This window comes from Sciurus vulgaris (assembly GCF_902686455.1).
Source record: "Sciurus vulgaris genome assembly, contig: HiC_scaffold_570_arrow_ctg1, whole genome shotgun sequence".
NCBI lineage: Eukaryota > Metazoa > Chordata > Mammalia > Rodentia > Sciuridae > Sciurus > Sciurus vulgaris.
This window is the reverse complement of record NW_027632454.1, coordinates 5,003,778-5,029,338: the sequence shown is the minus strand read 5'-3', so window position 1 is coordinate 5,029,338 and position 25,561 is coordinate 5,003,778. Positions and strand designations below refer to the sequence as shown.

Sequence of the window (25,561 nt, the reverse complement as noted above, 5' to 3'; positions counted from 1 at the left end):
TCACAGTCTAGAAATAATTGGAAGAAAAATGTGACAGATTACAAGATTAAGGGGGGATGAATCAACACAAATGAAAACCCAGGATTTCACTGTGGAAAAAGCAGAAAGAGGATCAATACTTCTGAAAGAGAAATTAAAGTATTTTCTGGGAAATTTGAAGTTGAGGTTTGGAAGCCATCTCTAGATTGAGATTTCCAATGAAAGCAAGGGCATTGACAATGGGACATTTTAAAATAAACCAGAATCACCTCAAAGAAAATAACAGCTAACATAAACCTGCTCATTGTCTTTTTGAAGCTCTGAAATTACTCTTTTCAATTACTCCTATCTTCATAGGCTTCCGGATATAATGATATGTGGTTAAGATGGTTTTTCAAACCCCATTCCACTTTCCAGGGACATGTAGATGAAACTGGAGTGGAGTACAGGGTCCAAAAAATAACTGAAATGCTAGCTTTGAGTCAGTGAAGCCAGAGACAGATTAGGCTTGACTCCCACCAAAACAGTAATCCCTTCCATGCTATCAATGTAGTCTCTCTGAATGGTATGATATTGGCTCTCCACATATCTAAAAGTACAGAAGATAGAAGCCATGGCCTATCAACAAGGCAATCAATTATATGATCAATCAATCAGTGATTTCTGAGTGCTGGTATTGATTTTATATTGGACCATTAGGTGTAGTAAATAGTGAAAAAAAGATATTTGTCACCACCCTTAAAGATCTTACAAATGTACTATTAAAAATAAGATATGTATACACATAACAGAACTCAAGGGTTTTGCTAAATATTGTGGGTTTGACTGATAATAGAAATGTAAAAAAGGGCACTTGAGAGAGAGTTATACTAGGCCCTTGAAAGATGTGAAAGATATAGATAAGATGAGAACAAAGAAAAGTATTAAAAATCAGGGAACAGCAGCAAAGTGAAAGAATAAAGCAGGAATGGGTCAAAGAATATTTATGGTCAATGCCTAAATTAGTAGAAAACAAGAATGGACAGCAATCCAGATTCAAGCCTGATGAAAAAGAGGGAACTCACCACAAAAATCCTCAAACATGGGATTCTCAATTATTTTATGAGGGCAATGGTGGTGGGGTGGTGGGTGTCCACAGATCAGGGCTTCCCAGGAAAAGTGTTAACTTGTAATCCTGAAAGGATGAGGGAGAGGACTAATTCTACAAAAGTAAGTGGCCCTCCAGATGAAACCAGATGAAATGATTATAACAAGTGCGAGAATTTTTAGTGGAAAAATGTGGTGAACAGTAAAATATATGGAAGAAGTGTGACTAGGAGACTTTCACTTGCTACTTTCTGTAATAAAAATAAGGAACAACAGAACACAAAGGAAATAAGAGGAAAGTCAAATTAAGCTGATTGAGGGATTCAAAAACAAGAACAGGAAAAAATGATTAGAAAATAAATTTTAGGTAGAATTCTGAGATGGAATTCCGAAGGAACTGATAGGTGGTCAAGTAGTACTTTATCAAAATGGGGTGGAGTTTGAAGAGATTAAATAGGAGAGAATTTGAGAGCTTTGCTTTCTGGAGATATTAACTCAGGTGTTTGTATGCGTGCTTTTCTTTGTCTTATAGCAGTAGGTCAAGAGCTGGAGTTTTCATGAAGTTTTCACAAAAGGATTCACTAGTTCCAGCCTTGCAGGATTGTTATGAGGATTAAATAAGCTCCATGTACATGAAATGTTGAATGTAACTGTCAACCCTTAATAAAGTTCAAATTATATCCTTGGGGACTGCTTATAGTAAGAAGGAGGTGGGACAAGAATAAGTCAAAGGAAGGACAGCAGAGAAGTCCAAATAAAAGACTTTAGTGCCAGAAAAGAAGGGAAAGAAAGCACTCTAAAGGAAAATGTTTAAAAATGCCAAGTAGTGAGAGAGTGAAACCTGGTCATGGATGACTTTCAAGGGAACAGTGTCAGGAGTAAGGAGGTGAGTTTAAAATGCAGAGACTCTGGGGAACAAGGGGAGAGGTTGAGAGCATAGGATGTAGAAACTTTAGATGTTTTGGCAAAGAAAGAGGAGAAGAAAATAGGAGAGCACATGGTAAGGATAAGAAGATTAAATAAAAAATTACTTTCTCTTCCTCCAAGATAGGGGAGTTATGCTAATATAGTCAGTTGCAGAAAACCACCATTTTGGGGACTTCAACAATCAATTTCCACTTTTTCTGAATAGAAACAACCCTAGGATTGAACTCAAGTTCAGACTTCCAAATCACTGTGATCACCAAAGCACAAAGCAGCCAGCTGATATTATTACCTTACAATGTCACATTGACTTTTCATGCTCCAAGCCAGTCTAACCTGCATGTGCTATTCACCTGATGATAGCCAGCGAAGCAGTCAGTTCAGATTTGTAAATGTACTTAACAGATTTGAAATTATCATTAATTCAACATACTCTTCCTTCCTTTGGCAGCTCTATTACTGCTTCAAGTAATTCCTCCCAAAATAACATACCTAACTTTTTTCTCCATGAATTTTTTTTCTATCTAACTTTTCTTTTAAGTCCTAAACATAGTCTTTATACACTTTCCTTGAGTTTTCTCTCCTTTCTCATTCGCATTGAAACTTAGTGATATTTCCCCCATTCAGTTGTCACCAATATTGTTCCCTTTTTAATCAGAATTCTCAAATTAACAAGAGGAAACTGAAATGTAGTAAGATTTTTTTTATATTAAGAAATATGTAGAAAATGTTACCATATATCATCCTGGGAGAATTTCTTATCTTGTTGCCATTTACTCTTGAATTTTAGTTATACCTGCCATCATTTCACATTGTGAGGAAAATTTCTTTAGCCCTAAAGAAAAAAAAAAAAAAAAACTTAAAATTTGAGTGTAATTTACCTCAGTAAAAACAATGATCCTATTAACAATTACTATGTTATGAGAAATTCAAAGAAATATAAAATAATTTTATGTGCTCAAAGAGATTATAGTTTGCTTGATTAACCAATCTGGCCACCATCAAAATATAATAAGTAGATCATGCCTAATTGGAAAAACAGTAATCTGAAATGTTCCAAACCTCAATACTCTTTGAATGCTGACAAGATGCCACAAGTAGAAAATTCAGCACTTGACCTCATGTGATAGCTCACAGTCAAAAAACAGGCACATTAAAACTATTGAATAAAAAAAAAAAAACTACTGAATAAAATTGCCTTATGTGTATGTTTATAAGGTACATTTGAAAAATAAGTTAATTTCAATTTTAGATTTGGTTTCCATCTCCAAGATAGGTCATTATATGTATGCAAATATTTCAAACTCTGAAAATACATGAAGTTCAAAACACCTGTAGTCCTAAGCATTTTGGATAAAGAATATTCACCTGTATCAATATGTGTAGCTTATTTTATTCTGCTCTGTCTTAACATGTTTACTGTACTCTGCTTTCCAACAAATACCTAGTCTTTGAGTTGGTAAATGATATATGGATCATGGAAATGACAAATGGTCTTAAAAGTCACATGGAAAATGAGATACAAGGTAAAGGAAAGTTGGATGTGGTGACATCACCTGCAATCCCAGCACTTGGGAGATGAAGTAGGAGGATAATTTGAGTCCAGGGGTTCAATCAGTCTGAGCAATGTAATAAAACAACATCTCAAAAAAGAAGGGGACTGGAGAAATGCACCTACACAGGTATCTTAATAACAAATGTATTTTATACAATGGAGAGTAAAGGAAGTAAACATAAATTCTCAATCACATTTTATGCTAAAGTCCTATGGAAGATAAGCCTCACCTTCTTTCCTCTTTTATTAGATAGAAGTTTGTGTGGGGGCTAAGGCCAAGAGTAACTCATAATACCCAACCATGACAAATAAATTTAAGCATTAATGTACAAACAGTTCCTGTACTAGGATCTAACACCAAGGACATGGCTGGACAAAGGCAGAATCACATTTAAGTTTATATAAACAACTATAGCACAGACAATTAGCCTTTTGCCAAGATATAGAGCCTTATGACCAGATATGTAGGCACTATGCCATGTAGAAAATTTAAGCCACAATCCTAAAGTGTTACTCTATAAAATTCTGGAATGTAGAATTTCAGTACATGAATGTGTCTTACTCAGTCCAATCCTTCTTTCTACAATACAATATCAAGTGATCATCTCGTTCCTCCTTAAAAGTCTCTGGTCTTGGAGATCTCACTGCCATCTAAGGAGATGATAAAATTGATTGCTGTAGTTGCTGGAACATTATTTTTTGTACTGATCCCCTAATCTATTTCTATTCTACTTGCATCATTGGAACTATCTCTTCCTTCTGGAGACAGAGAATTGAATTTTAACACCTGACAGGTCTTAAAATATGTGAAAAGCACCTGTCATAACTACTTCAACCATCTCATTATCTTGCTTTCAAGCACAGGTTACCTATATAACAGGTTTCATGTTCTCTGCAATTATAGTTGCCCTTTTCTGGGCACACTGCATTAACTATCCTGATATGCTCATCCTGAAACACAGAGGTCAGAAATTCAATACTCTGAGCTTACTGTGTTTTTTGATGTCTTTTCTCATTTTAGCTACAGAAATTATTAATTATAAATCAATAAGGAAGAATGGTAATATTTCCTTTGAAATTAATCACAGGCCTTTTAGGATGTTCAAGAAATACATTTTGAGAGCTTATGTCCAATTACTTCTTACAGGGTATTCATAGAGGTGATATCAAGAAAGTTCTTGGCTGCCATGGAAGAAATTTGCATTTAATGTAGGCTATAGAGAACCACTGAAGGATTTTGACTGGAAGAGAACTCAAATCAGATTTGCAATTTAGAATACATGTCAGAGTAAGTAAAAAAATGCAACATTTACTTGCATTTATTAGCTTGAAACTTTATGGAGGAGGAAGGGGTGGAGATCTATTTCTTGGTGGTGACAGGGAGTCAGTTCATAAACAATAACAAAAATTTGTTAAGATTTGATGGACAAAGATATTTACAACATTCCATGATGCAGTTCTCTTTGAATTCATTAAATTTCAGTATTATCTTGTTTAGACACATATTGCATCATATTTCTTATCTTCCTCCCAATCTTGCTCCCCTTTTTATATTCCTAGTTTACAATAATGGCCACAGCACCTGGGCAATTTTTTTTTTCTCTCTTATCCTCAACATGTATTCTGCCACCAAATCCTTTTAAAAGTTCCTATGAAGTTTCATTCAAGTTTGTCACCTCCTATGCATTTACATTGCCATTACTTTGGTTTAAAGGCTTCAACAGGTCTTACTTGGATGGACATTCCCATTTTACCCCCTCTAACATGTATTCTAAATTGCAAATCTGGTTTGAGTTCTCCTCTCCCAGTTAAAATCTTTCAGTGGTTCTCTACAGCATACATTTAAAAAAAAAAATACTTCTTGCATGGCAGCCAAGAACTTTCTTGATATCACCTCTATGAATAACCCTGACTTCATTTTCCTTAATTCCTATAACATTATTTCCCCACATTCTCAATTACTTGTAATACTCAGAACTCAATTCACTGTCATTTTCCCCTAACTTTATATAAATATTGGTGATTTTCCCACTCATATATCAAAATTTTCTTTTTTTCTTTTTGTATATAGCCATGGAAGAATTGGGTACTCATTACCCACTGTTCCCATAGTATTTTGTCTACATTGTTACTAGACCATCTGCTTAGGATGCAGTAAGTATGTGTGAAGTGAATGAACACATTAAATGTTGTTTCTTGTTTATCTTCCTTCTATGACTCTGAGTTCCTTGAAAATAGGGAATTTTTTGTTTTTCTGTTTTTTCTGAACCTAGGAGATCATATATACTGAGAGATCAGTAAATGTTTGCTGAACAATATTGTTGAAGAACAGTGAGGAATTGAAGTTTATTTTCCCAGGGTCCCAAGACAATGTGGGAATGAAGAGAGATTAAATTAACCTCTATGGTAATGGGTCTTTCAATGTCTACTCTCAGTTGTAAGGCATGTTGTATTTATGTAATCCTGACTTTCTGAATTCCTGACTTGCCCTGCACATTTTAGTATAATGTTACAAGAGAAAAGAGATATGGCTGTCATACTGGTCTTCCAGATCAGTTCGGCCTTTTAACATGAAGAGAAATTGGCCAAGGCACTTGATAACCTGAGATCTTCTGAAGTTTCTACGACAGAATTCAGAACTTCATTGGCTTGAAGGCCATACTGTATTCATTAGAAGTGACATTTATTAGACATCTTCTATGTGCTAGGCATTGGTCTAACCTTGGAATAGAAAGGTAAATAAACATGATTATTTAAAGAGCTTTCAATATACTAATAAAGGAGGGAGGAAATATGCATAGGTTTGTCCTGTATAAACAGAAAGTAAAGGGGGCATACTAAGACGAGAACATCAGAAACAAAATCTCTGGGTACAAGCATATCTGCTATATTGTTGGTTAGTGATTAAGTCATCCAGTGCTTCTAGAAGTCTTGATGTGTGGTAAAGACTAATAAAAAATGAACCTGAAAATGCAATTGGTACCAATCTGTGGTGGAACCTAAATGTCAACCTATGACATTATACCTTCTGATAATACAGAGAATTGGTATAACTTGATATGGTTTTCAAGGAAAGAAAGTTGCTGAATAAAAGAACCCTTGTGAGACTGGCAAAACAAGCAAAGAAAAAAGAAACTTGATTTCATTCATGGCAAGAACATGGGTTCAGTGTTATAGAAAAGGGTGGAATATTTCCCTTGACAAGAGGGTAATAATTCCAGAGAATGAAGAAAGAACAAAAATGGGATTTAGTAGAGGGAATACATACCAAAGAAGAGGACAAACTGAGCTGTCAGGCTTGAAAGACTAGGAGAAACTAGGTGAAAGTTGAACTAGTGAAGGTAAAATTCAGGGATGAGAAAGACAAGAATTTGGTAGGTAGATAGGTAAGTCATGGCTAGAAAAAAAAACTCAGGGTTCCTGTTGGAAGTTTGGTAAAGTCATAGGGTTTCTTCAGAAGATTTCCTTTCTGCAAAAGTTGGAAGAATGTGTGCTAGGCTTCTGCTACCATAAGAAGCTGAAATTTTTGTACATTTTTCCTTTGGATCACCTACTCTCATACCCATAATGCAGATTCTTCAAAATACTCATTTTTCCAATTTCTCTTCACAAGTTACATGGGTATGGAATAAGAGTCCCATTTGCTTCAAGCATACTAAGATGCTTTGGCCTATGTTTATAAATTTTTCTCCCCTTACTTATTGATCTAAATAAAATGTCCATTTAATATGACTAGAATTAAGCCAACCATGGGTTACTTGCATTTGGTGGTCCAGTACTCTTAAATAGTACATGATCTACTGCATAAACTGTAAGGAATTAAGAAATGTCAGACATTTGGAAAGATGTTTTTACCTGTTAACTATATGGCACTATGTTTTTTTCTCACTGACATCATGAGGATCTCACTAGTAAACAGTAAGCTATAATTCCAATGAAAATACTGAATAGTTTTAATTAAATATTAGTAATGATAACAAATTTTATTATAATAATTATAGGATCAAAGAGGTTCTTTAGAAAGAAACTTCAAAGTCATCTGGCTTCTCTCAATTCTGAGGCTTAACTGTCCTCCATTCACCTCTGTTCAAATGGCCATCTAGCCATGTGACATTCTTTTGCTATTATGTTTGGTTTTTCTCACAATTTCAGAGGCTTCTCAAGAAAAGGTCTTGTTGATCTAGGTATTAGACTAAAAACCTGCCCCTATTAGAAGTAAAAGAAGGCCCAAATCTCTATCATGATGGCTCTAGTAATTAGAGAAATGCAAATTAAAACTATACTGAGAGTTCATCTCAGTCAGAAATATATCAAGAATACAAGTAACAGTAAATGTTTGCAAGGATGTAGGGGAAAATGTTCACTCATATATTGCTGGTGGACTGAAAACTTGTGCAACCACTGTAGAAAGCAGTATGGAGATTCCTCAGAAAACTTGAAATGGAACCACCATTTTACCCAGTTATCCCACTCCTTGGTTTATACCCAAAGGACTTAAAATCAGCAGACTACAGTGACACAGCCACATCAATGTTTATAGCACTGAATTCATAATAGAAAAGCTATGGAACCAACCTGGATGCCCTTCAACAGATGAACAGATAAAGAAAATGTGGCATATATACACAATGGAATATTATTCAGCCATAAAAAAGAATGAAATTATGGCATTTGCTAGTAAATGGATGGAACTGAAGAATTTCATGCTAAGTGAAATAAATCAGGACTAGGGTTGTGGCTCAATGCTTGAGTGCTTGGTTAGCATGTGTGAGGTACTGCGTTTGATCCTCAACACCACATAAAAATGAATAATATAAAGGTATTATGTCCATATACACCAAAAAAATATTTTAAAAAAGAAATTAACCAGCCCCAAGAAATAAAAGCTCAAAGTACACTCTAATATGTGGATGATAACTCATAACAGGGGAGGGTAGGGAGGAAAAGTAAGGACGTTCACTGGATTAGACAAAGGGGAATGAAGGGAAAAGAGGAGGGATGAGAATGGAAAAGACAGTGGAATGAATTAGACATAACATTCCTCTGCTTATATATGAATACAAAACCAGTGTAACTCCACATCATGTTCAACCACAAGAATGGGATCCAAATTGGAATGGGTTGCATTCCATGTATGTAATATATGTCAAAATACACCTTACTGTCATTTATATCTAAAAACAACAAATTAAGAAAAAACATTATAGGTAATAAAAAGGAAAATATCTTGTCTTTTTTATTTTTAATGTTAAGCTGATATTATGCAACCCTCAAGATTTCACTCCTTGTTTCTAGTTTGACTCTTTGCCCTACTAAATAGGTTATTCCTTCAAATATTTGAAGGGAACTCTCAGATCTCCCCCAGATCTTAACTTATTTTGCCTAAACTTCTCCAGCAAATTCATCTGCATTTCAAATGATATGTTTTCACATTCCTTAAATCATTCTTATCTCTCTCCTTATTCACTGAATTCCAGTTTCAATTTTATAATGTTTTCAGGTGGTAGTCTGATCAGTTTAGAGAACAATTGTGTGTTCTGGGACATAATAATTTTTTGATGATGCTAGATTTAATCATGCCTTTTAGAAGCCTTATCCTCTGCTGACTCATATTGAGCCTACTTTGAGCCTACTATCCCAAACCTCAAAGTTTTTTTCTAGTACTCCTAGCCAAAACTGAAAGAAGGTATGTAAAGAGGGTGTGAGGATTTGAAAGTTGAATATTCTACATTCTGGACTAGTCTCCTACCAGGTGTTAACTTGCTGCCTGAAATTAAGTCACACCATTTCTATATTTGATATTTTCTATAATGAAAGATGGCATTCTTTTACTTCACAAATACATGCCAGTTGTCCAAAATTTAGATGAGTGGAATCATCTGGGGAACAATTTTTTTTTTTTAAACTTATGCCTGTCCCACCCAGATGTCCTGAATAAGCATCACCAGGGATGAGTTCAAAGCATCTCTAAGTTTGGAAAATATCCCAGGTGATTCTAATATAAGTTTATGGTTATCAATTACTACTTTAGAGTCACTTAAAAATAAATGTTCTAGTAATAACTTTATGCCAGATATTATGCAACCCTCAAGATTTCAGTCATACATACTGCTATTTAAAAGGAAGTACATAAACACAATTAAACATAAACAAGTAATTAAGTAGTCAATTTGTACAGTCACTTACCTTTAAATACTTGAGTGGCCCAGCATCCTTGGAGCTCTGCAATGGACATAATGTCTCCTCAGGGTTGAATCAAGCCAATAATAGCAAGAATTGACTTTTCTAGGTTGGAGGAAGACCTTTTGATATGGGAATATCTTGTTTTTGACCACTTTGATGGAAACTTCAAGAAAAGCAAAGGCAAACCTACAGACTGTGGCAAAGATAACAGCATCAATGTCATCCTCTCTGGAGCCATCCTCAAATATGGCAGCTGTCTGTGAATTCCTTCACATTTCCTTTCACTTTTACCAAGCCAGAAATTATATATTTGGCAGATCATCATTTATTGTTGGATGCTGGCTCAGAGCTCTATGAGTGCCAATAAAGATGAAGAGGAGAAATGAGAGTGACCAAGAGAGAGGGAAAGAAGGGAAAGAGAGAAATAAATCATGTAAGTAAATTCTTGCTTTGGTGGAGGTGGTTAAATAATGTCAGTGGTTTCCACTCAGTCTACCGATGAAATTTGAAAAAGTTCTACTTTATACAAGTTCTACTGTACATCAGTGTTTCAGGGCAAAAGTTGAACCATAAAAGTCACCGAAAGGGAAAGTACTGGAAAAGTGAAGGAAGAAGAGTCTTATTTGAGGAATGCATATGTGGTTTCTTAAGTAATACTAACACTCTGTGGTATCATAAGGCCATACGCTAATAGCTTCTGTCCACATATAATTAAGTCTGGCAGAACTTCTCTGTTAATATTCTGTTCAGTTCCATTTCTAATTCCAAAGGCCCAAGAGGTAGATTTAGAATTTTATTTCCCAAACTGTGAAATAAATTACATTCATATAGCAATTTAGAATTTAAATTACACTTCCATGCATTATCTTGACAGTCACACAAACTCTATGAAGGAGATAGGATAGGTGTCATTATCTAGGTTGTATAGATGTGGAAACCAATGTCAAGAGAAGTGAAGTGACTTGACCAATGGTATTCAGCCTAGTATTTTAGAATTTCTATTAAAATAGCTTTCTATAAACTCTGTTGGGATACTTTGGACCTATTAAGTAGTGTTTTCTAGAGACAGCATGGAATGAGGGTATCAAAATACGTAAGCCAGGTTTCCAGTATCTTGGGTCTTTTAAAAAAAAGTCTTAATTCAGTTTTTTATTAATTTTAATTAAAAATCATAAATTTACATAGGGCAATGTTGTTTGATTCATTTTATTATTTTTTCCCTTCCCCCCTCCCCTCCCACTCCTCTTTTCCCTCTATACATTCCTTTCTTCCTCATTCTTACCACCCTCCTTACCCTAACCCTAAACCTAACCTAACCATAACACTAACCCCTCCTACCCCCCCCGAATGTCCTCATTCGCTTATCAGCGAGATCATTCATCCTTTAGTTTTGTGAGATTGGCTTATCTCACTTAGCATGATATCCTCCAATTTCATCCATTTGCCTGCAAATGCCATAATTTTGTCATTCTTCATGGTGGAGTAATATTCCATTGTGTATATATGCTACAGTTTCTTTATCCATTCATCACCTGAAGGGCATCTGGGTTGGTTCCACAATCTGGCTATAGTGAATTGAGCAGCTATGAACATTGATGTGGCTGTATCTCTGTAGTATGCTGATTTTAAGTCCTTTGGGTATAGGCCAAGGAGTGGGATAGCTGGGTCAAATGGTGGTTCCATTCCAAGCTTTCTGAGGAATCTCCATACTGCTTTCCAGAGTGGCTGCACTAGTTTGCAACCCCACCAGCAATGTATGAGTGTACCTTTTTCCCCACATCCTCGCCAACACGTATTGTTGCTTATGTTCTTGATAATCGCCATTCTAATTGGGGTGAGATGAGATCTTAGGGTAGTTTTGATTTGCATTTCTCTTATTACTAGAGATGTTGAACATTTTTTCATATATCTGTTGATTGCTTGTACATCTTCTTCTGCAAAGTGTCTGTTCATTTCCTTAGCCCATTTGTTGATTGGATTATTTGTATTCTTGGTGTAGAGTTTTTTGAGTTCTTAATAGATTCGGGATATTAGCGCTCTATCTGAAGTATGATTGGCAAAGATATTCTCCCACTCTGTAGGCTCTCTCTTCACATTACTGATAGTTTCCCTTGCTGAGAGAAAGCTTTTTAGTTTGAATCTATCCCAGTTGTTGATTCTTGCTTTTATTTCTTGGGCTATGGGAGTTCTGTTAAGGAAGACTGCTCCTAAGTCAACAAGTTGAAGGTTTGGGCCTACTTTTTCTTCTATAAGATGCAGGGTCTCTGGTCTGATTCCGAGGTCCTTGATCCATTGTGAGTTGAGTTTTCTGCAGGGTGAGAGATAAGAGTTTAATTTCATTCTGTTGCATATGGTTTTCCAGTTTTCCCAGCACCATTTGTTGAAGAGGCTATCTTTTCTCCATTGCATACTTTTGGCCCCTTTGTCTAGTATGAGAAAATAGTATTTATGGGTTTGTGTCCGTGTCCTCTATTCTGTACCATTGATCTACCTGTCTATTTTGGTACCAACACCATGCCGTTTTTGTTACTATTGCTTTGTAGTAGAGTTGAAGATCTGGTATTGCGATACCCCCTGCTTCGCTCTTTCTACTGAGGATTGCTTTACCTATTCTGGGTTTCTTATTCTTTCAGATGAATTTCATAATTGCTTGCTCTATTTCTGTAAGGTACATCATTGGGATTTTAATTGGGATTGCATTGAATCTATATAGCACTTTTGGTAGTATGGCCATTTTGACAATATTAATTATTCCTATCCATAAAAATGGGAGATCTTTCCATCTTCTAAGGTTTTCTTTAATTTCTTTCTTTAGTGTTCTGTAGTTCTCATTGTAGAGGTCTTTCACCTCTTTTGTGAGATTGATTCCCAAGTATTTTATTTTTTTATTTTTTTGATGCTATTGTGAATGGGGTAGTTTTCCTTATTTCTCTTTCTGAGGATTCATCACTTATGTATAAAAATGCATTGGATTTATGAGCATTGATCTTGTAACCTGCTACGTTACTGAATTCACATATGAGTTCTAAGAGTTTTCTGGTGGAATTTCCAGGTTCCTCTAAATATATAATCATGTCATCGGCGAACAGGGATATTTTGAGTTTCTCTTTTCTAATTCGTATCCCTTTAATTTCTTTGGTCTGTCTAATTGCTCTAGCTAGAGTCTCAAGAACAATGTGGAATAGAAGTGGTGAAAGAGGGCATCCCTAACTTGTTCCAGTTTTTAGGGGCAATGCTTTCAGTTTTTCACCATTTAGAATGATATTGGCCATGGGCTTAGTATAGATGGCCTTCACAATGTTAAGGAATGATCCCACTACCCCAATTTTTTCTAGTGTTTTGAGCATGAAGGGATGCTGTATTTTATCGAATGCTTTTTCTGCATCCATTGAAATAATCATGTGATTCTTAACTTTAGTCTGTTGATATGGTGAATGACATTTACTGATTCCAGATGTTGAACCAAACTAGGATCCCTGGGATAAAATCCACTTGATCGTGATGCACTATCTTTTTAATATATTTTTGTATGCGATTTGCTAAAATTTTGTTGAGAATTTTTGCGTCGATGCTCATTAAGGATATTGGTCTGAAATTTTCTTTCCTCGATGTATCTCTGTCTTCTTTAGGTATCAGGGTGATATTGGCTTCATAGAATGAGTTTGGGAGGGTTCCTTCCTCTTCTATTTTATGGAATACTTTGAGAAGTATTGGAATGAGCTCTTCTTTAAAGATTTTGTAGAACTCAGCTGAGAACCCATCTGACCCGGACATTTCTTTGTTGATAGCCTTTTGATGACCTCTTCTATTTCATTGCTTGAAATTGATTTATTTAAGTTGTGTCTGTCTTCCTCCTTCAGTTTAGGTAATTCATATGTCTCTAGAAACTTGTTGATGTCTTCAAGGTTTTCTGTTTTGTTGGAGTATAGATTTTCAAAATAGCTTCTAATTATGTTTCGTATTTCACTCGTGTCTGTTGTGATATTTCCTTGTTCATTCCGAATTTTAGTAATTTGAGTTTTCTCCCTTTTTCTCTTTGTTAGCCTGGCTAAGGGTTTATCAATTTTGTTTATTTTTTCAAAGAACCAACTATTTATTTTGTTAATTTTTCCGATTGTTTCTTTTGTTTCAATTTCGTTGATTTCGGCTCTGATTTTAACTATTTTCTGTCTTCTACTACTTTTGGTGTTGGTCTGCTCTTCTTTTTCTAGGGCTTTGAGCTGTAGTGTTAAGTCGTTTATTTGTTGATTTCTACTTCTTTTGTTGAATGCGTCCCATGAAATAAATCTTCCTCTCAGTACTGCTTTCATAGTGTCCCAGAGATTTTGATATGATGTGTCTTTGTTCTCATTTACTTCTAAGAATCTTTTAATTTCCCTCCTGATGTCTTCTGTTATCCATTCTTCGTATAATAGTGTATTATTTAATCTCCAAGTATTGGAGAAGTTTCTGGTTTTTTTTCTGTCATTTATTTCTAATTTCAGTCCATAATGATCTGTTAGAGTACAAGGTAGTATCTCTATCTTCTTGTATTTGCTAACAGTAGCTTTGTGGCATAAAACATGGTCTATTTTAGAGAAGGATCCATGTGCTGCTGAGAAGAAAGTGTATTTGTTCTTTGTTGGATGGTATATTCTATATAAGTCGGTTAAGTCTAAATTGTTGATTGTGTTGTTGAGATCTATGGTTTCTTTATTCTTTATTCTTTATTTTGTTTGGACGATCTATCCAGTGGTGAGCGAGGTGTGTTAAAATCACCTAGAATTATTGTGTTGTGGTCTATTTGATTTCTGGAATTGAGAAGGATTTGTTTGACGTACATGGATGAGCCAATGTTCAGGGCATAGATATTTATGATTGTTATGTCTTGCTGATTTATGCTTCCCTTAAGCAGTGTGTAATGTCCTTCTTTATCCCTTCTGACTAGTTTTGGCTTAAATTGCACATTATCTGAAATGAGGATGGATACTCCAGCTTTTTTGCTGTGTCTGTGTGCATGGTATGTTTTTTCCCATCCTTTCACCTTTAGTCTATGGGTATCTCTTTCTATGAGATGAGTCTCTTGCAGGCAGCATATTGTTGGATTTTTCTTTTTAATCCAATCTGCCAGTCTATGTCTTTTGATTGATGAGTTCCGGCCATTAACATTCACAGTTATTATTGTGATATGATTTGTATTCCTAGTCATTGGACTCATTTTTGTTTTTTGACATGATTTGGTTTCTCATTTATTTGGCTATTCCTTTAGGCTAGTTCCTCCCGTTGCTGATTTACATCGTTGTTTTTCATCTCTTCCTCATGGAATATTTTGCTGAGAATGTTCTGTAATGCCAGCTTTCTTTTAGTAAATTCCTTTAGCTTTTGTTTATCGTGGAAGGATTTTATCTCATCGTCAAATCTGAAAGTAAGTTTTGCTGGGTATAAAATTCTTGGTTGGCATCCATTTTCTTTCAGGGCTTGGTAAATGTTGTTCCAGGCCCTTCTAGCTTTTAGGGTCTGGACTGAAAAGTCTGCTGATATTCTTATTGGTTTCCCCCTGAATGTAATCTGATTCTTTTCTCTCGCGGCCTTTAAAATTCTGTCTTTATTTTGAATGTTAGGTATTTTCATAATAATGTGCCTTGGTGTAGGTCTGTTGTAATTTTGCATATTTCGAGTCCTATAAGCCTCTTGTACTTTGTTTTCCATTTCATTCTTCAGATTTGGAAAATTTTCTGATATTATTTCATTGAATGGATTGTTCATTCCTTTGGTTTGTTTCTCTAAGCCTTCATCATTCCCAACTATTCTTAAATTTGGCCTATTCATGATATCCCATAATTCTTGTAGATTCTGTTCATGATTTCTTACCATCTTCTCTGTTTGGTCAACCTTGTTTTCAAGATTAAATATTTTTCTTCAATATTTGAGGTTCTGTCTTCCAGGTGATCTATCCTATTTTTTTATGCTTTCTATGGCGTTTTTAACTTGGTTTATTGTTTCCTTCATTTCAAGGATTTCCGTTTTTTTTTTTTTTTCAGTATCTCTAACTCTTTATTGAAATGCTCTTTTGCTTCCCTTATTTGCTCTTTTAACTGTTGATTAGTGCATTCATTTAATGCCTGCATTTGTTCTTTCATCTCCTCGTTTGCTTCCCTGATTGTTTTAATTATGTACATTGTGAACTCCCTTTCGGACATTTCTTCTGCTGTGCTCTCATTGGGTTTTATTGATATAGTATCTAGGTTTGTTTCGGACATTTTCTTCCCTTGTTTTCTCATATTGGTCAGATGTCAATGGGACCCTGTGATATTGTAGATTTCCTCTATTGGCTTATAGTGACCCTGTAGATTTCCAGTGTATCATCTACCAGCCTTCAATAGCCAGAAGTCTTGGATTAATTTGATAATGCAGTGGTTCTGAAGAACGCTGCCCCTAGCCCGCTACTGGTTCCAGGGAGAGAGACCTGGAGAGGTCTCTTGTTGCACAGCCCTGGTTCCAGAGGCTGGTTGTAGGTCAGAGGTCTCCACTGGCTTGGGGACTTGTTGCTGGCTCTGTGTAGACAGGCTCTCACTGGGTGATTTGCCCCGAGAAGCTAGCCTAGAGAGGCGCTTCCTGCTGGAGGGGGGCTGGGCTGCTTGGGGGAGTCCGTGGCGCCCTGTGCTGGTCACTGAAGCAATGTGCGGGTGGGCTGGAGCTGGCAGCGGGGCTGGCCGGAGCCAGCCGGAGTGGGCCGGAGCTGGCCGCACTGCTTCTCTGCAGAAGGGCTCTCACTGGGGGGCCTGTTCCGAGAGGCTGGAGGATCTGTCCCTCTGGGCGGAGCCCACCGCCAGAGTGCACAGAGCTGCCTGGCGGAGATGCTATCTGCCCTGTCCCACTCTAATAAGCCACTCAAATCTGGGCCTGCCACCCAGCTGAGCTTCATTAGGTGGGGGAGACTCACCCCGTGGTTCTATCTTAGTCTGAGTCTCTCAATGCCTCCCCTTCTTGAATCCTGAGTTCTGGAACGACTGGAGATGCAGTCACCCTCTAGTCTGCCATCTTGGATCGCCCCGTGGAAAAAGCCTGCAGCTGGAGGGGGACAATGCTGCCTGGAGAGGTCTCTGGCTGCCCAGCCCTGATCCCAGAAGCTGCTTGCGTGTTGAATATCTCCGCTGGCTTGGGGACTTGTGGCTGGCTCTGCTTCGAGAGGCTCTCACTGGGCGATCTGCCCCGGGAAGCTAGCCTAGAGAGGCGCTTCCCACCGGAGGGGGCTGGGCTGCTTGAGGGAGTCCCTGGTGCCCTGTGCTGGTCTCTGAAACAACCTGTGGGTGGGCCGAAGCTGGTAGCGGGGCGGGCCGGAGCTGGCCGTGCTGCTTCTGTGCAGAAGGGCTCTCACTGGGGGGCCTGTTCCAAGAGGCTGGAGGATCTGTCCCTGTGGGCAGAGCCCACTGTCAGACTGCACCGAGCTGCCTGGGGGAGACACTATCTGCCCTGTCCCACTCTAATAAGCCACTCAAATCTGGGCCTGCCACCCAGCTGAGCTTCACTGGGTGGGGGAGACTCACCCCGTGGTTCTATCTTTGTCTGAGACTTTCAATGCCTCCCCTTCTTGAATCCTGGGTTCTGGGGCAACTGGAGATGCAGTCATCCTCTAGTCCACCATCTTAGATCGCCCTATGGAAAAAGCCTGCAACTGGAGGGGGACAATGCTGCCTGGAGAGGTCTCTGGCTGCCCAGCCCTGGTCCCAGAAGCTGCTCGTGTATCGGATGTCTCCACTGGCTTGGGTACCCGTGGTTGGCTCTGCGTCAGGAGGCTCTCACTGGGCGGTCTGCCCCGGGAAGCTAGCCTAGAGAGGTGCTTCCCGCCGGAGGGGGCTGGGCTGCTTGGGGGAGTCCCTGGCGCCCTGTGCTGGTCACTGAAGCAACCTGCGGGTGGGCCAGAGCTGGCAGCAGGGCCCTTAATTCAGTTTTAAAACAGTCTTAATTTCTGAATTTTAAGTCAGTATGCTGTGACAGTCCTTATTCCATTATCTTCCTGGCCTAGCCTCAGAAATATTATATGGTTTACAACTATCCTTGATTTGTTGAATTTAATTTGCTTTGATTCTTACCTTTTGGGAGATTATTTTCTGAATCCAACCTCATGATTTCATTTTTCTCTCTAAACCTATTCCCTTTCACTAGCAGTACCACCATTTACATAGATGGTCAAGTCACAAAACTGTCTCATATCTGCTTACCAAGTCTATGCTCTTTATCCCTTAAAAAGGAAGATTACCCAGAATAGTTTTTTTTTTTTCCTCCCTATCTCCCCTGAACTACTACAGTTGTCTTTAGGCCTCCCTTCCTATCTGCCTTCTATACCATTTGCCTTAGAATAGAAAGGCAAGTAAACATGATTTTAGGATACTCAATTTAGAAAAGAAAATAAAAAGCTAGAAAGAATATTATCCGTTCAGGAGCTGTGCTCATTCTACAATAGTTTTATTACAGATTTATTATTATATCACTCACTTGCTTAAATTCTAGGCAAGTGCTCTGCCACTGAGCTAAATACCCAACCCCCAAACTTTTTATTTAGCAGAGCATACAAAAAGTTTCTTACCTAGAGATATATTCAACTACTCTTCTACCTTTGCCATATAGTCTAGATATATCAGACTATGTGCAGGTCTCAGGCTATAATGCTCCTTTTGCTATTCTATGATATTATAATTAGAATGCTACATGCTAACACTATTTACCTACCTCTTATTATTCCATAACACCTCAATTTTTTTTGCAACTACAAAAGATATTCATACTTAAATAACTCAATGAAAAGGTTGTTGGGAAACAGCATCCAAGTATCATCTCACCAATTAATTTCAAATTGCTGAGGCAATTTAGCAAGGACCTAAGCAACTTAGTGAGACCCTATCTCAAAAAATACATAGGGCTGGGAATATAACTCAGTGGTAAAGTGACTCTGGGTTCAATCCCTAGTACCCAAAGAAAAAAGAAAAGAATATTTTTGGGACATCCGTGAAAATTTAAATATGCCAACATTGTAAATAATGTATTTTATCAATGTTAAATTTCCCAAATGTGATAATTGTATTATGGTATATAACAGAGTGCCCTTTTTCTTAGGTATATATTAATGATTTTGACTTACTTTCAAAAAAATGAACTTAAGTATGAATGTATACTACATATTGTTTGGATCTTCCTATCTTCTAAAAGGGAAAACAGAAAAAGCAAATATGGCCATATTTGATAGGTGAATCTAGGTAAAAGATATATGAATGTTCAATGTGTTTAGTATTGAACTGCTTTTCTGTAGATCTGAAGATTTTCAAAAATGAGAAATTAGAAAAAAATCATTTAAAGTCAGTATACAGAAATGATTTCAGTATGGTCCTTCTGGCTGTATGAGAACCTCATTCTTTATACTCTGCAACCTATGCATTTCTTTGTCATATCCTGTTGTCTGTATTCTCATTTATATTTTTAAGGTAAGATCCCTTCTGAAGTCTTCCATTTGTTACTCATGTTTTTCTTCTGCAGATTACTTAGTTTCTCTTAGTTTCAATTTTTTAATTCTGTACAATGGACACAAAAAAGGTATGGACCCCCTGGGCCATTTGTAAGGGTTAAATGAGATAATACATAAAACTCATCACTGTGTTTGTCTTTAAAAACTGTTCAAAAAAGGTAAGGTATTATTTGTATTATCATGTCTTTTCTCTCTGTATTTCATGCCCAATATAATGCCTTGCTCACAACAGGTGCCCCATATTTGTTGACTGAATGAATGATGCACTGCCCTGTACTACCTTTTGTTGTTGTTGGGCACAATATACAAAGAATTGATACCTGAAAGAATAAGAAAATGGTTAATGCCAATGAGAATAAATTACAGAAATCCTTTAGACTAGCAGATCTTTTCCTTCTATGGTTGATAAGGTAAAAATTGAATTTCAAATTCTCTGGATTTTCTCAATGTATGGATAGAGAAAGCACTCTTACCCTGTGTGAACAGTCTTTGATCTTGTATCTTAGCCATTATCAACTCCATTCCCATCCTGAGAACATACCTGTGTTTAGGCTTCAGGCCAAACATTTCATAATCAAATCTTTGACTCATACATTTTCCAAAAATGTATTTGTTAAAGCTTGGCCACATATCTTTGATATAAGATGTTTAAATTCAGAAAAGTGTACCACATCAAAAGGGTTATCCATTGTCCCCTACAGGATTCAGGATCCAAACCCCACTCCTGGTACTGAGGAATACCTAAGGCATGGAAAATATTGTTTACTTTTATCATACTGGCTCATAATCTGAAAGCACTCCCACTTTATTCAAGATTACATTCAAACTCACTAGTGTGGCATTTTAGTTCTGTACAATCTTTTAAAAAATTTTTCTTCCTTTTCCTTCCCAAACACCGTGCAAGAATATATCTCACTGTGATCCACCACTATGTTTCTGTTTAAAGTTAATGTGCTTGAAAAGTTCTCCTCTTTTAAATTGTCCTCAGCCCATTCATTTTTAAGATCCAGATCAAGTTGTCTTCCCCTGTGAGAACACCACTGACCTTTCAGGCTGAGAATTCTCTCTCCATCCTCTGAACTTCACTAGCTCTTATCACCTAAAGGACTCATTAAAAATTGTGGAATAGGCTGGGCTCAGTGGTGCATGCTTATAATCCCAGTGTCTCCAGAGGTTGAGGCTGGGGGATCATGAGTTCAAAGCCAGCCTCAGCAATTTAGCAAGGCCCTAATCAACTCAGTGAGACCCTGTCTCAAAATAAAATATAAAAAAGGCTGGGGAAGTGGCACAGTGGGTAAGTACTGATATCCATATATTTTTGGAAAGATTAGATTGCTTCTTTTTTTTTCCATTTGAGTGGCAAAAAGGAAACTCACCCACCATCCTGTTAAGTAAAATATTTAATTACCAAAATGTGCCTTCCTTTATATGAGAACATGGCATTTCTTCTGGCCAATGGACAATTCACACTCTCAATATTGCATTTACACAACCTCTTCCAGCAAATACCTGGTCTTCATCAAAGCCAGGGAGAGGCTAACTAGGATTTTTAAAAAAAAATTTTTGTAATTGTAGATGGACAGTATGCCTTTGTTTTATTTTTTTTCTGTGGTGCTAAGGATGAAACCCAGTGCCTCACAAATGCCAGGCCTTGCCACTGCGCTACAGCCCCAGCCTTAACTGGGATTCTGAGTGCAGTCTGAAGCAGTGAACATATTCCTTAGCATAAAGCCAACTGAATAGTGACACTCTAACTAGTAATCATGCCTCTCCATTAGCATCAATCATGATGCCAATTGAGGCAATGAAACCAAGCCCCATATTTGCCACTGGTACTGATGGCCAATGTGCAGCTATCCATATGCTGTTGGGCCTACCTTCTTGATAAGACTGAAGATAGAATGAAACAAAGTAAATCATTGACTCAAACGTGCTTGACTGTGAAGCAAAGTAAATCATTGACTCAAATGTACTTGGCTGTGTAGCTCATCTGTACAGCCAGATTTCTCCAGAATTCCCAACAATTATAAAGACTCTTTTTCCAGCAAATGCCTCTGGGTTTTTATAGTCTTGACTATAGACGTACTGTCCTTTGAACTTCTAATTTCCTGTAAGAGAACATAAAATAATTTTTGGATGATAGTTTATATGATGGATATCATTTGTAAAATCATTCTTTTGTAGAATTTAAAGTTGAAGAAAATAATATCCATAATCTCCCTTTACTAAGCTATTCTTGTCATTCTGAATACTTTTGCTTATTTTTTCTTCCATAGTTCCAGAATAGTAACTTGTGATTCCTTTATTATAAGTAATAAGTACTTTTTGTTTTGTATTTGCAGACTCACAAATCCAAATTGCCTCAGAAAACTGTCATTCTCCTGTCTTTTCATTCCTTTAGATACACACTCCCATTTCAATTAGAGTATATATGTTTCTGTATACTCTAGGATATACATAAAGTGCATTTTTTAGAAAAAGAAAGTTCAGGCCCCACACTGAAACTAAATTATTCAAGCTTTAATTTAACCCTTAGAAACTCAACACTTGTTTGTTTCCTAGATCACTGAAAAATTCCACATCTGAACCAATGCTATGTAAGAGATCCACAGTCTTCCTTTTTGATCCTTAAGAAGACCAAGGTCATTGTGAAACTAAATTTAATCATGTTCTACTTGTCAGAAATACATACATTCCCAAAAATTTGCTGTAAGTTGGTTTCATTATTGTGAAAACATGACAAGTACTTACACAAGCATAGATTGTTTAGGCCATTCACTCAATTCGCCTCCTGATGCAATCAAGACCCACCTACAATAAACTTGAGACATATGAGGCTACTTGGTGTAACATGGCAGTCTGCTTTACAGTAAATGTTTCTATAAGTAGAAACAGTATACTCTACGCTAAATGTAGTACAGTAAATACATAAACGAGTAACATGGTGGTTTATTTTTATTATGTACCACATACATAATTGTGTAAGCTATAATTTTATACAACTTCAGTGCAGATGGGTTTATACATCAATATCACCATGATATTATAATGGCTATGATACTACTCAGCCAATGGGAATTTTTCAGTCCACATTATAATCTTATGGGATCATCATTCTTCATGCTTTCCAGCCTTGACTGAAATGGCATTACATGGTGGCATGATTGTTCACAGACCTCTAAACTCTAAAAATTACCATTGCCCAAATGGCAATAAAACAAATTATCCCACTTTCAAGGGAACATGCACAATCAGGGTAAGCTTTATTTCACCCCAAAGTAAAAATCACTCAGACCACAACCTTCTATTCCTCAGTGTCAAAGGCATGGCTTGAGGGTCAACCTCCTTTCTGGAATTTCACTCACCTGCAGAGCTTTCCAGGGGTAAGTGAGCATTAGTGTGATGGCCAGTGCAAAGCATGACTCCATCAAAGACATTAACCTCCTTTTTCCCATCACACTCAGTGACCACCTCCCATTGGCCTGAAGTAGAGAAATCAGGCCTCTTCTTCACACTGTACACAGTGGTCTGAAAGCAAAGTAACATACACAGGGGACTGTAACCATAACCAGTAAAATGTATATCTTCCCAGACATGACTTATCCTGCAAAATGTTACATAAAATGTTGATACTGCAGGTACCATCACATTATTAGGGTCCTTGCAAGAATATTTCATTTTCATACTCCATAAAGAACAGTTTTGTTTGAGGTTGTGGTCCAAATGAGAAGACTTCTATAAGGCAGATAAAGTAAAATGGAGTTGACAGACTAATGTACTCTCCTGTGTCTCTAGAAAAGTAGGATTTGCGAGAATGTTTAGTCTCTGCCTTAAGACATTGTAGCACCTGAATAAATCCTGAATTTCTCCTGTACTTCTGTGACACTCTGTGCACTAAACACCTATTCCTTCACTAACCCCAGACATCCCCAAGTTCTCTGATGTCTTCTGACACTAAAATCCTGTTCTCTTTGACTAACCTCAAACATGTGACTATGAGGCTCCCTTTTATGTTAGAGCAGGAAAATATTTCAGTGGCTCTTATTTCTTTACAGGAATCTCTCTATGCCTTTTACATATGCTCACTTTCCAAGTAATTATAGAGAAAGAGGCTATGAGGTAGGAAAATGATGGTATAATTTTTTAGTTTTTCAAAAAAAAGAAATAAATATGGGTTACTCTGCCAGCCGAAGGAAACATCAAGAATGCACTCCAATGGGCTTCTAGGGCCTTGGGTTTAATGTCTTGGTTGAATAATAGAGAAACAAAGACTTAACCATCCTGTATTATTTATAGTTCAGTCATGTGTTTTTACACAAGCTGGTGCTTCCACTTGGATCATCCTTTTATTCCTTCTTCATTTTGTAGACTTCTTTTATTCAAGACTCAGCCTGTACATTATCTTCTCTAAAAATCTTTCCTGGAACTTGATTCCTCTTCCCTGATGGGTTAAATATCCCTCTTCTGAGCTGCAATGTATAGATCTCAATAGCACTTATCACTTGGTTTATTACTTATATGTATAATAATAATTTTCTTTATTTTTCTGTTTTTAAGCACAGTTACTTAAGTTACTTATTTTTTTTTTGTTTTTGCATCATCACTGCTTAGTACAGTAACAAACTTGTTCAAAAACTGTCACTTAAACAGGTCAGAGATGCACCACTGTGCTGTAAATGACTGGCTTTGGAAATTGTCACCAGATAATACCATTTTATTATTATTGCTAAACAGAAAAAGGTGGAAGGTTTGGGCTTTAATCCAGGTGATATATCTGTTTATGGTCATGATTATAAATTATGGAAAAATCACAGCAGACTTTAGAGAAGTGAAAGAATGGACATTTTTTTAAGCTGTCTGTTTTATCTCAACTCCCTAAGGTTTCCCTCCCAGTAATGGGAACAAAGCCCTTAAAGCTGTTCTCTGTTCCCAAACAGAGAGTAAAAGAGTAAATTGAGCCTGATAGCCAGATAGTGCTCAAACAGTAGGATTACCAGAAACTATTGACCAGAATCTACAGCCTGTTGTAAAACATTGTGAAACATGTTGTCAGCAAACCCAGACCCCCTTTGAAATTTCCTGGCAGCTTTGTTCCCCCTTTTCCCCCTTTCGTGTGTGACCCCTCCCGATGTGTGGTTTCTGCCTTTATGAACCTACAAGATTTTCTGCTAGGGACTCGACTCCTGGAGTTGGGTCCCAGCGCGCTGGAATAAACACCTCTTGCGGTTTGCATCAAGTGACGCCTCCTGCGGTTGATTGGGGTTGCCATCCATCCATGGGACAGAGTTGGGGTTTCCTTTTTGGGGGCCTTACAGAAGAAAGGAACCAAAAGTCATACAGTACAATCATCTTCTTTTACATAAAAAGAAAATTATGATAAATTCAAGTTGAGAAACTAACTCATCTCAGGTCACAAGTTAATCAGTGGTAAAAACAAGGGCCAGAATTCAGGGGTTTGTTTCCTAATTTAGTGTTATACTCTCTCCACCAGATTTAACTTCTTTGCTTCCTCAATAACTTTCCAGTCACTAAGTACTTCACCAGGTGATTTTGGTGATCACATAAAATAATATACTTAAAAGTGTCTCAGAAAGTATAAAAGAATAAAGCAATAGTGGAAAAGTTGTGGAACCAGAAAGATTTAAAATTCCCATACCTATTCATTCCTCTCATCTCCTTTATTATAAGCAGAGTGTGAAATGAAGACAATGAAAATACTGGTGGCAGGTATCTTTCTGTACCTGCAGCCAAAATATGATTCCCAGGGGTATTTTAGAGAGAGAACAAAGAGTGGTGTCTTTGTACTTGAGCATATCAAGCTAATATTTACACATAAGCACTGGTAAATGAAGCCATATTATTCATTTACTTGATGAAGAACTTCAAACACAAAGACACCCACAAAACTGCCTACCTTAAACTGGATAAACTTTAAAAGTTTGAAGTCTTTTGCGTACATTCTGAAATACTCGAGGACCTAGGAATTGTGCATGAAGTTAAGATCTGGGATGCTGTAGTAACTGAAGAACATCATCTCCTTAGAAGAATTGATGATCGCCAATTTTAAATACTGAGTCTCCCTCCTTCAGGATTTTCCTGCAGTAAATTAGAAGTATTCATAGCAACTTGAGAACTAATTTCATGATTTACAAATAGCCAGTGAACAGTTAAAAATTTCCTGAAATAAATGCCAATTCAAACAAATGCACACATACACCACCTCCATACATCTCCCAGTACTTGTGCCTCTGTGTAGTTTCTTCCCCTTGAATCTCAGTATCTTTATGACTTGCTTTTGACCAATAGTATACAGTTGAAATGTCACTGAATGACTT

The 25,561-nt window shown here is 37.1% G+C and overlaps 1 pseudogene across 1 annotated transcript; it reads right to left on the bottom strand.

Moving 5' to 3' along the window:
• LOC306652774 (flavin-containing monooxygenase 5-like) lies at positions 1-25,346 on the bottom strand (annotated as a pseudogene). The gene is made up of 8 exons: positions 25,141-25,346; positions 22,592-22,754; positions 21,196-21,334; positions 19,768-19,967; positions 9,731-10,078; positions 2,767-2,824; positions 226-568; positions 1-7 (listed from the first exon to the last, which is right to left on the bottom strand). The product of its transcript is annotated as a flavin-containing monooxygenase 5-like (transcript).
• Positions 25,347-25,561: the final 215 nt, after the last annotated feature.